We start from the raw sequence: 12,719 nt of genomic DNA, 5'->3' as shown, positions 1-12,719 counted from the left end.
ATTCACTGCTCAATAGGGACGCATTGGAACACACCTTGGGGAATACGAAGAAACAGTAATCTGGCCATTCACTGCTCAATAGGGATGCATTGGAACACACCTTGGGGAATACGAAGAAACAGTAATCTGGCCCATTCACTGCTCAATAGGGACGCATTGGAACACACCTTGGGGAATACGAAGAAACAGTAATCTGGCCATTCACTGCTCAATAGGGACGCATTGGAACACACCTTGGGGAATACGAAGAAACCGTAATCTGGCCCATTCACTGCTCAATAGGGACGCATTGGAACACACCTTGGGGAATACGAAGAAACAGTAATCTGGCCCATTCACTGCTCAATAGGGACGCATTGGAACACACCTTGGGGAATTATGAAGAAACAGTAATCTGGCCATTCACTGCTCAATAGGGACGCATTGGAACACACCTTGGGGAATACGAAGAAACAGTAATCTGGCCATTCACTGCTCAATAGGGACGCATTGGAACACACCTTGGGGAATACGAAGAAACAGTAATCTGGCCATTCACTGCTCAATAGGGACGCATTGGAACACACCTTGGGAATACGAAGAAACCGTAATCTGGCCCATTCACTGCTCAATAGGGTTAGGGTTAGAACGCATTGGAACACACCTTGGGGAATACGAAGAAACAGTAATCTGGCCCATTCACTGCTCAATAGGGACGCATTGGAACACACCTTGGGGAATACGAAGAAACAGTAATCTGGCCATTCACTGCTCAATAGGGACGCATTGGAACACACCTTGGGGAATACGAAGAAACAGTAATCTGGCCATTCACTGCTCAATAGGGACGCATTGGAACACACCTTGGGGAATACGAAGAAACAGTAATCTGGCCATTCACTGCTCAATAGGGACGCATTGGAACACACCTTGGGGAATACGAAGAAACAGTAATCTGGCCATTCACTGCTCAATAGGGACGCATTGGAACACACCTTGGGGAATACGAAGAAACCGTAATCTGGCCCATTCACTGCTCAATAGGGTTAGGGTTAGAACGCATTGGAACACACCTTGGGGAATACGAAGAAACAGTAATCTGGCCCATTCACTGCTCAATAGGGACGCATTGGAACACACCTTGGGGAATACGAAGAAACAGTAATCTGGCCATTCACTGCTCAATAGGGACGCATTGGAACACACCTTGGGGAATACGAAGAAACAGTAATCTGGCCCATTCACTGCTCAATAGGGACGCATTGGAACACACCTTGGGGAATACGAAGAAACAGTAATCTGGCCATTCACTGCTCAATAGGGACGCATTGGAACACACCTTGGGGAATTACGAAGAAACAGTAATCTGGCCCATTCACTGCTCAATAGGGACGCATTGGAACACACCTTGGGGAATACGAAGAAACAGTAATCTGGCCATTCACTGCTCAATAGGGACGCATTGGAACACACCTTGGGGAATACGAAGAAACAGTAATCTGGCCATTCACTGCTCAATAGGGACGCATTGGAACACACCTTGGGGAATTACGAAGAAACAGTAATCTGGCCATTCACTGCTCAATAGGGACGCATTGTAACACACCTTGGGGAATACGAAGAAACAGGAATCTGGCCCATTCACTGCTCAATAGGGTTATGGTTAGAACGCATTGGAACACACCTTGGGGAATACGAAGAAACAGTAATCTGGCCATTCACTGCTCAATAGGGACGCATTGGAACACACCTTGGGGAATACGAAGAAACAGTAATCTGGCCCATTCACTGCTCAATAGGGTTAGGGTTAGAACGCATTGGAACACACCTTGGGGAATACGAAGAAACAGTAATCTGGCCCATTCACTGCTCAATAGGGACGCATTGGAACACACCTTGGGGAATACGAAGAAACCGTAATCTGGCCCATTCACTGCTCAATAGGGACGCATTGGAACACACCTTGGGAAGAAACAGTAATCTGGCCATTCACTGCTCAATAGGGTTAGGGTTAGAACGCATTGGAACACACCTTGGGGAATACGAAGAAACAGTAATCTGGCCCATTCACTGCTCAATAGGGACGCATTGGAACACACCTTGGGGAATACGAAGAAACAGTAATCTGGCCATTCACTGCTCAATAGGGACGCATTGGAACACACCTTGGGGAATACGAAGAAACAGTAATCTGGCCATTCACTGCTCAATAGGGACGCATTGGAACACACCTTGGGGAATACGAAGAAACCGTAATCTGGCCCATTCACTGCTCAATAGGGACGCATTGGAACACACCTTGGGGAATACGAAGAAACAGTAATCTGGCCCATTCACTGCTCAATAGGGACGCATTGGAACACACCTTGGGAAGAAACAGTACTCTGGCCATTCACTGCTCAATAGGGACGCATTGGAACACACCTTGGGAAGAAACCGTAATCTGGCCCATTCACTGCTCAATAGGGTTAGAACGCATTGGAACACACCTTGGGGAATACGAAGAAACCGTAATCTGGCCCATTCACTGCTCAATAGGGTTAGAACGCATTGGAACACACCTTGGGGAATACGAAGAAACAGTAATCTGGCCATTCACTGCTCAATAGGGACGCATTGGAACACACCTTGGGGAATACGAAGAAACAGTAATCTGGCCATTCACTGCTCAATAGGGACGCATTGGAACACACCTTGGGGAATACGAAGAAACAGTAATCTGGCCCATTCACTGCTCAATAGGGACGCATTGGAACACACCTTGGGGAATACGAAGAAACAGTAATCTGGCCCATTCACTGCTCAATAGGGACGCATTGGAACACACCTTGGGGAATACGAAGAAACAGTAATCTGGCCCATTCACTGCTCAATAGGGACGCATTGGAACACACCTTGGGGAATACGAAGAAACAGTAATCTGCCCATTCACTGCTCAATAGGGACGCATTGGAACACACCTTGGGGAATACGAAGAAACAGTAATCTGGCCATTCACTGCTCAATAGGGACGCATTGGAACACACCTTGGGAAGAAACAGTAATCTGCCCATTCACTGCTCAATAGGGACGCATTGGAACACACCTTGGGAAGAAACAGTAATCTGGCCCATTCACTGCTCAATAGGGTTAGGGTTAGAACGCATTGGAACACACCTTGGGAAGAAACAGTAATCTGGCCCATTCACTGCTCAATAGGGACGCATTGGAACACACCTTGGGGAATACGAAGAAACAGTAATCTGGCCATTCACTGCTCAATAGGGACGCATTGGAACACACCTTGGGGAATACGAAGAAACAGTAATCTGGCCCATTCACTGCTCAATAGGGACGCATTGGAACACACCTTGGGGAATACGAAGAAACAGTAATCTGCCCATTCACTGCTCAATAGGGACGCATTGGAACACACCTTGGGAAGAAACAGTAATCTGGCCCATTCACTGCTCAATAGGGACGCATTGGAACACACCTTGGGGAATACGAAGAAACAGTAATCTGGCCCATTCACTGCTCAATAGGGACGCATTGGAACACACCTTGGGGAATACGAAGAAACAGTAATCTGGCCCATTCACTGCTCAATAGGGACGCATTGGAACACACCTTGGGAAGAAACAGTAATCTGGCCCATTCACTGCTCAATAGGGTTAGAACGCATTGGAACACAGCGCTTTCAAAACATTCGGCACTTCCATTAAAAACCTCTTAAGGACAATTTTTTTCAATATTCGCCTAAAATGACAAACCCAAATCTAACTGCCTGTAGCTCAGGACCTGAAGCAAGGGTATGCATATTCTTAATAACATTGAAAAGAAACACTTTGAAGTTTGTGGAAATGTAAAATTCATGTTGGAGAATATAACACATTATATCTAGTAAAAGACAATACAATTACATTTTTTCGTACCATCATCTTTGAAATGCAAGAAAAAGACCATACGGTATTATTCCAGCCCAGGCGCATTTTAGATTTTGGCCACTAGATGGCAGCAGTGTATCTACAAAGTTTTAGAATGATCCAATGAACCATTGCATTTCTGTTCATCAAGACTGCCCAATTGGTTTATTTATAGAGATAGGGGCAGCATTTCCACTTTTGGATAAATAGCGTGCACAATTTCAACTTCCTGCTACTCATGCCAGGAATATGTTATATGCATATGATTAGTAGGTGTGGATAGACAACACTCTGAAGTTTCTAAAACTGGTTCAATCATGTCTGTGACTATAACATAACTTATGTAGCAGGCAAAACCCCAAGGAAAAACTGTTGAGAATTATTATTAATTTTTCCTCTGACTGTTCCCTCCGTTGTCTTTGCCAAGGGAAATTAGATAGCGACCATTTTACAGTTCCTACGACTTCCACAGGATGTCACCAGTCTTTGGAATTAGGTTGAAGTTAATCATTGGTGAAACGAAGAAGAGGCACATCCTGGAACAACGTTATACTGTTGATAGTTACGCAAGAGGGAAAATGGTGCATGTTTAGTTTACTTGCTCTATTGAAAACAGATTGCCCCGTCTACAATTTGATCGATTATTAACGTTTAAAAATACCTAAAGTTGTATTACAAAAGTAGTTTGAAATATATTGGCAAAGTTTATAGGCAACTTTTGAAATGTTTTGTAGTGACGTTGTGTTTTGGAAAGCTGTTTTTTTCCGGATCAAACCTGCTTTATAAATGAACATTTTGGGTATACATGGACGGAATTAATCGAAAAAAGGACCAATTGTGATGTTTATGGGACATATTGGAGTGCCAACAAAGAAGCTCGTCAAAGGTAATGCATGTTTTATATTTAATTTCAGCGTTTGTGTAGCGCCTGCTACGCCAGTTCTTTTGTTTACAACTGGTTCAGGCTGTTCAGGTGGGTCAGGTCTACTACTGTTGTGTCATCTGCAAACTTCATGATTGAGGTGGAGGCATGCATGGCCACGCAGTCATGGGTGAACAGGGAGGACAGGAAGGGGCCGAGTCGACCCTGCCACAAAGGTCTCGTGACTAGCCGTTGAATTGCGACTCCACTTTGTCTCTATATACCGACATTTTGCTTGTTTGATTGCCTTGCGCGGATTGATTATCTACACTGTTTATATTGGGCCATATTCCCAGTCAACTTTCCATGGTTAAATGCGGTGGTTCAAAGCCTTCAGTTTTGGGCGAATGTAGTTTCCCTCAGTTTAAATAGTGAATGAAATGGTAAAGAACCCATGACTTGCTGTAATACAAAGCCTTTCGTGTTTCTTCCACTCAGTCAGTCAGTCAGAAAGACTGTAGAAGGACTAGAAATACAGGAGGCTGATGATAAAATAGACAGTTGTGTTTCTTTGAACAATGTGACTGGGGTCAACCTTAGACTGGGGTCAACCTTGGACAGAATGAGAGAGGCAGACAGAGTTGAGAGTTGAATGTCATAACAGGTTTCCAGTCACATCCGCCCAGGCTACAGTGGTGCTATCCAATGAAACAATAGCTTAATAACACATTTAGAGACAAAGCCGTCCGGCTCAGGCTCCAGTTCCAAGGTTAGGGGCTTCTGCTCTCCAAGAAGCTGCCGTCTCAACCTTGACAGCTCCTCTACCCACAATGCACTAAGTGGATGATTAAAAAGAGATGGAGGGTTTTACTGAGGGGTATGTGTAGCATCCCCGTGCTCCCCGCAGCCAGCCGAGCGATCAGCTACATCTGTCCTCCAAACAACACCAACATCCTTTATTTATTTCACATTAAATATTGATGTGTGTTATGAAAGGGTTCAAATAATGTGTCTGCCTCTTCTGGTCCCGGCACACTGTTTTCTAATGCATCAATGATTCTGCTGGGTGGACAGTGGGCATACACATTAGGTGGGCTGTATCCGTTGTATCACATTCTTTCTGCCTGAGAGAAAATACCATCCCTAGTAATTTCCTACACTTATACAATCTGCGTTGACGATAAATAATAGATGTATGAATTTAGGGCTAAAACTCCAATACACTATGACTTTATGTCAAGGGGTTTTAGTCCCTGAAGATTTGAATCCAAATCATCCCTCAAAATGGCTTCTTCCCCTTTAAAAGGAAACCCTTTTTGACTCCCCCCTCCCCCCATTCAATGGCAGCCCTCTATGAGCCCTGGGTGTAGGAGCCTCTTCATGAGGTCTGGCTGCCGATAACCCAGTGATTTATTACAAAATGGCTTCTTCCCCTTTAAAAGGAAAGCCTTTTTGACTCCCCCTCCCCCCATTCAATGGCAGCCCTCTATGAGCCCTGGGTGTAGGAGCCTCTTCATGAGGTCTGGCTGCCGATAAACCCAGTGATTCATTACAAAATGGCTTCTTCCCCTTTAAAAGGAAACCCTTTTGACTCCCCCCTCCCCCCATTCAATGGCAGCCCTCTATGAGCCCTGGGTGTAGGAGCCTCTTCATGAGGTCTGGCTGCCGATAAACCCAGTGATTCATTACAAAATGGCTTCTTCCCCTTTAAAAGGAAACCCTTTTGACTCCCCCCTCCCCCCATTCAATGGCAGCCCTCTATGAGCCCTGGTTGTAGGAGCCTCTTCATGAGGTCTGGCTGCCGATAACCCAGTGATTCATTACAAAATGGCTTCTTCCCTTTAAAAGGAAACCCTTTTGACTCCCCCTCCCCCATTCAATGGCAGCCCTCTATGAGCCCTGGGTGTAGGAGCCTCTTCAAATAACCCAGTGATTCATTACAAAATGGCTTCTTCCCCTTTAAAAGGAAACCCTTTTTGACTCCCCTCCCCCATTCAATGGCAGCCCTCTATGAGCCCTGGGTGTAGGAGCCTCTTCATGAGGTCTGGCTGCCGATAACTGATTCATTACAAAATGGCTTCTTCCCCTTTAAAAGGAAACCCTTTTGACTCCCCCCCCCATTCAATGGCAGCCCTCTATGAGCCCTGGGTGTAGGAGCCTCTTCATGAGGTCTGGCTGCCGATAACCCAGTGATTCATTACAAAATGGCTTCTTCCCCTTTAAAAGGAAACCCTTTTGACTCCCCTCCCCATTCAATGGCAGCCCTCTATGAGCCCTGGGTGTAGGAGCCTCTTCATGAGGTCTGGCTGCCGATAAACCCAGTGATTCATTACAAAATGGCTTCTTCCCCTTTAAAAGGAAACCCTTTTGACTCCCCCTCCCCCATTCAATGGCAGCCCTGAGCCCTGGGTGTAGGAGCCTCTTCATGAGGTCTGGCTGATCGATAAACCCAGTGATTCATTACAAAATGGCTTCTTCCCCTTTAAAAGGAAACCCTTTTTGACTCCCCCTCCCCCATTCAATGGCAGCCCTCTATGAGCCCTGGGTGTAGGAGCCTCTTCATGAGGTCTGGCTGCCGATAAACCCAGTGATTCATTACAAAATGGCTTCTTCCCCTTTAAAAGGAAACCCCCCTTTTGACTCCTCCCCCATTCAATGGCAGCCCTCTATGAGCCCTGGGTGTAGGAGCCTCCATGAGGTCTGGCTGCCGATAAACCCAGTGATTCATTACAAAATGGCTTCTTCCCCTTTAAAAGGAAACCCTTTTTGACTCCCCCTTCCCCCCATTCAATGGCAGCCCTCTATGAGCCCTGGGTGTAGGAGCCTCTTCATGAGGTCTGGCTGCCGATAACCCAGTGATTTATTACAAAATGGCTTCTTCCCCTTTAAAAGGAAAGCCTTTTGACTCCCCCTCCCCCATTCAATGGCAGCCCTCTATGAGCCCTGGGTGTAGGAGCCTCTTCATGAGGTCTGGCATGGCTGCCGATAACCCAGTGATTCATTACAAAATGGCTTCTTCCCCTTTAAAAGGAAACCCTTTTGACTCCCCCTCCCCCATTCAATGGCAGCCCTCTATGAGCCCTGGGTGTAGGAGCCTCTTCATGAGGTCTGGCTTTCTGATAAACCCAGTGATTCATTACAAAATGGCTTCTTTCCCTTTAAAAGGAAACCCTTTTGACTCCCCCTCCCCCATTCAATGGCAGCCCTCATGAGCCCTGGGTGTAGGAGCCTCTTCATGAGGTCTGGCTGCCGATAAACCCAGTGATTCATTACAAAATGGCTTCTTCCCCTTTAAAAGGAAACCCTTTTGACTCCCCCTTCCCCCCATTCAATGGCAGCCCTCTATGAGCCCTGGGTGTAGGAGCCTCTTCATGAGGTCTGGCTGCCGATAACCCAGTGATTCATTACAAAATGGCTTCTTCCCCTTTAAAAGGAAACCCTTTTGACTCCCCCCTCCCCCCATTCAATGGCAGCCCTCTATGAGCCCTGGGTGTAGGAGCCTCTTCATGAGGTCTGGCTGCCGATAACCCAGTGATTCATTACAAAATGGCTTCTTCCCCTTTAAAAGGAAACCCTTTTGACTCCCCCCTCCCCCCATTCAATGGCAGCCCTCTATGAGCCCTGGGTGTAGGAGCCTCTTCATGAGGTCTGGCTGCCGATAACCCAGTGATTCATTACAAAATGGCTTCTTCCCCTTTAAAAGGAAACCCTTTTTGACTCCCCCCTCCCCCCATTCAATGGCAGCCCTCTATGAGCCCTGGGTGTAGGAGCCTCTTCATGAGGTCTGGCATGGCTGCCGATAACCCAGTGATTCATTACAAAATGGCTTCTTCCCCTTTAAAAGGAAACCCTTTTGACTCCCCCCTCCCCCCATTCAATGGCAGCCCTCTATGAGCCCTGGGTGTAGGAGCCTCTTCATGAGGTCTGGCTGCCGATAAACCCAGTGATTCATTACAAAATGGCTTCTTCCCCTTTAAAAGGAAACCCTTTTTGACTCCCCCTCCCCCATTCAATGGCAGCCCTCTATGAGCCCTGGGTGTTGAGGTCTGGCTGCCGATAAACCCAGTGATTCCTTCTTCCCCTTTAAAAGGAAACCCTTTTGACTCCCCCTCCCCCATTCAATGGCAGCCCTCTATGAGCCCTGGGTGTAGGAGCCTCTTCATGAGGTCTGGCTGCCGATAAACCCAGTGATTCATTACAAAATGGCTTCTTCCCCTTTAAAAGGAAACCCTTTTGACTCCCCCTCCCCCATTCAATGGCAGCCCTACATGAGCCCTGGGTGTAGGAGCCTCTTCATGAGGTCTGGCTGCCGATAACCCAGTGATTCATTACAAAATGGCTTCTTCCCCTTTAAAAGGAAACCCTTTTTGACTCCCCCCTCCCCCCATTCAATGGCAGCCCTCTATGAGCCCTGGGTGTAGGAGCCTCTTCATGAGGTCTGGCTGCCGATAAACCCAGTGATTCATTACAAAATGGGAAATGTTTTGTTTTTGAACACAAATGGGTTTTTCACACTGACATGAACCCATTTTGATTGCATTGGCAGAGAGTGTGTGTGAAAGGACGCCATCTTGCTTTTCATCTCAATATCTGCTGTGATGTACAATTATAGCTCCATTTGTCAGCCAGATCCATTCAGCAGATACACAGTGAGATAATAGTTTTAAAAAACAATTTCACTCTCAATGCTTCAATTAACATGCTGTAGTGAGTACAGCTGCTTTCTCTATTAAACTGCTCCACTACGCTCCTCATTGAAACAATGTCAGACAGAGAGTCTAGTAGTGGAATTAAAGCTGTATGTACAGGAACCATTTAACTGTCCTCACAACACATGAATGAATGAAATACACGGACAGACCGACATTCATGTTAGCATATGATGTGCTGAATATCCACCTGGTGATAACAGGGCTGAGTAGCTAGATCTACATTGCTAGCCTGAGGCTAGGCTACCACGGTGATGATGTACACCTCTGTTACAGGTCCAGGAGAGGTTACCACGGTGATGATGTACACCTCTGTTACAGGTCCAGGAGAGGTTACCACGGTGATGATTTACACCTCTGTTACAGGTCCAGGAGAGGTTACCACGGTGATGATTTACACCTCTGTTACAGGTCCAGGAGAGGTTACCACGGTGATGATGTACACCTCTGTTACAGGTCCAGGAGAGGTTACCACGGTGATGATGTACACCTCTGTTACAGGTCCAGGAGAGGTTACCATGGTGATGATTTACACCTCTGTTACAGGACCAGGAGCCTGGGGTTAGGTTACCATGGTGATGATTTACACCTCTGTTACAGGACCAGGAGCCTGGGGTTAGGTTACCATGGTGATGATTTACACCTCTGTTACAGGACCAGGAGCCTGGGGTTAGGTTACCATGGTGATGATTTACACCTCTGTTACGGGACCAGGAGCCTGGGGTTAGGTTACCATGGTGATGATTTACACCTCTGTTACGGGACCAGGAGCCTGGGGTTAGGTTACCATGGTGATGATGTACACCTCTGTTACAGGACCAGGAGCCTGGGGTTAGGTTACCATGGTGATGATTTACACCTCTGTTACAGGACCAGGAGCCTGGGGTTAGGTTACCATGGTGATGATGTACACCTCTGTTACAGGACCAGGATCCTGGGGTTAGGTTACCATGGTGATGATGTACACCTCTGTTACGGGACCAGGATCCTGGGGTTAGGTTACCATGGTGATGATGTACACCTCTGTTACAGGACCAGGAGCCTGGGGTTAGGTTACCATGGTGATGATGTACACCTCTGTTACGGGACCAGGAGCCTGGGGTTAGGTTACCATGGTGATGATTTACACCTCTGTTACGGGACCAGGATCCTGGGGTTGGGTTACCATGGTGATGATGTACACCTCTGTTACGGGACCAGGAGTATTGGGACTCACTTTGACAGTCAGTACAATGGTATTAACTGTAATAAGTGGAATGATCCACAACAGTAACATTGCAACATTGTATCCACTCTGGTTCTGATGTCCTGAATGTTCCACATCCGGAGACATTCAGGCCCTTGGCCAGTGTTTATACATCTCTTGTTCTGCCAACAACATGGCGCAAATCCTGCTTCCAACAATGCTTTTCATTGAGTTGCTGTTTAGCCTCAGAATGGTGAGAGGTTACATGGTTCAAAGCATTTGGTTGGATATTAAACCGTTTCTGTTGTTGATTAGTTAGATGTGACACAGTTTAAGGTTGATATTGCCAGTCCTGTCCTCAAGGTATTCTCCAGACCTTTCCGTAAACAGAGGTGACCCCAGGACTTGATGACCTCCGGCAGGAGTCAGATCAATGACAACACGACCCCACTCTCTCTCTCTCCCCAGCACAGGGTAACCCCTGCTCCAGGCTAAACTCTTTACACTGTGCTGGTGTGTTCAGGCCCTCTAGTGAGCTGGTGACTACCCTGCTATAATAACCGCCCTGCTCTACAATATTCACATACAGCTGCCTCCCTCCCTCTCTCTCTCCCTCTCCTCTCCCTCCCTCCCTCTCCCTCCCTCTCTCTCTCCCTCTCTATCCCCTCCCTCTCTCTCCCTCCCTCTCCCTCTCTCTCTCCCTCCCTCTCTCTCCCCCTCCCTCTCTCCCCTCCCTCTTTCTCCCTCTCTATCCCCTCCCTCTCTCTCCCTCCCTCTCTCTCCCCCTTCCCTCTATCTCTCCTCCCTCTCCCTCCCCTCCCTCTCTCTATCCTCCCTCTCTCTGTCTCCCTCTCTATCCCCTCTGTCTCCCTCTCTATCACCTCCCTCTCTGTCCCCTCTCTCTCTCTCTCCCTCCCTCCCTCTCTCTCCCCTCCCTCACCCCCCTCTCTCTCCCCTCCCTCACCCCCTCTCCCTCCCCTCCCTCTCCCCCCTCCCTCACCCCCCTCTCTCTCCCCTCCCTCTCTATCCCATCCCTTTCTCCCCTCCCTCTCTCCCCCCTCCCTCTCTCTGTCTCCCTCTGTATCCCCTCTCTCTCTCTCCCTCTCCCTCTCTCTCCCTCCCTCTCTCTCTCCCTCCCTCTCTCTCTCCCTCCCCTCCCTCTCTCTCCCTCTCCCTCTCTCTGTCTCCCTCTCCCTCTCTCTGTCTCCCTCTCCCTCTCTCTGTCTCCCTCTCCACTCCCCCTCCCTCTCTCTCCCTCCTCCCCCTCCCCTCCCCCCTCCCTCCCTCCCTCCCTCTCTCTCCCTCTCTCTGTCTCCCTCTCTCTCCCTCTCCTCTCTCTCCCCTCCCTCTCTCTCTCTCCTCCCTCCCTCTCTGTCTCCCTCCCCTCCCTCTCTCTGTCTCCCTCCCCTCCTCTCTCTCTCCCTCCCTCTCTCTGTCTCTCTACCCTCCCTCTCTCTGTCTCCTCCCCTCCCTCTCCTCTCCCTCCCTCTCTCTCCCTCCCCTCCCTCTCTCTCCCTCCCCTCCCTCTCTCTGTCTCCCTCCCCTCCCTCTCTCTCTCCTCTCCCTCCCCTCCTAACTGTAAGTGTAGGAGCCCTATGAGCCCAACCAGGATCCCAGCCTCTCCAGCCATGATTAATCTGATAAATAATAAATATATCAATCTAGACTTCAGACAATGACAAATTCTTAGCAGCAGGAAGCACAAGCCCTCTTTAACGGCTGCCTGTAGTTGAGGAATTAATCATTTAATGAGGAATTCTTCAGGAAATTACAAAGTTTTGATTCATGTTGTCCGGTGTCAGTTCTTAGTTATATGATGTGTCAAATAATTCACATCTTCACTGACTTTACAAACACTTAGACACTCACACACTATCACACAACCACTAACACTTAGACACTCACACAATATCACACAATATCACACAATATCACACAATATCACACAATATCACACAACACACAATATCACACACAATATCACACACAATATCACACACACACATATCACACACACACAATATCACACAATATCACACAACCACAAACACTATCACACACACACACACACACACACA

The sequence above is a fragment of the Oncorhynchus keta genome, unplaced genomic scaffold, assembly GCF_023373465.1.
Source record: "Oncorhynchus keta strain PuntledgeMale-10-30-2019 unplaced genomic scaffold, Oket_V2 Un_scaffold_2179_pilon_pilon, whole genome shotgun sequence".
Taxonomy (NCBI): domain Eukaryota; kingdom Metazoa; phylum Chordata; class Actinopteri; order Salmoniformes; family Salmonidae; genus Oncorhynchus; species Oncorhynchus keta.
Note: the sequence above shows the minus strand (reverse complement) of the source record.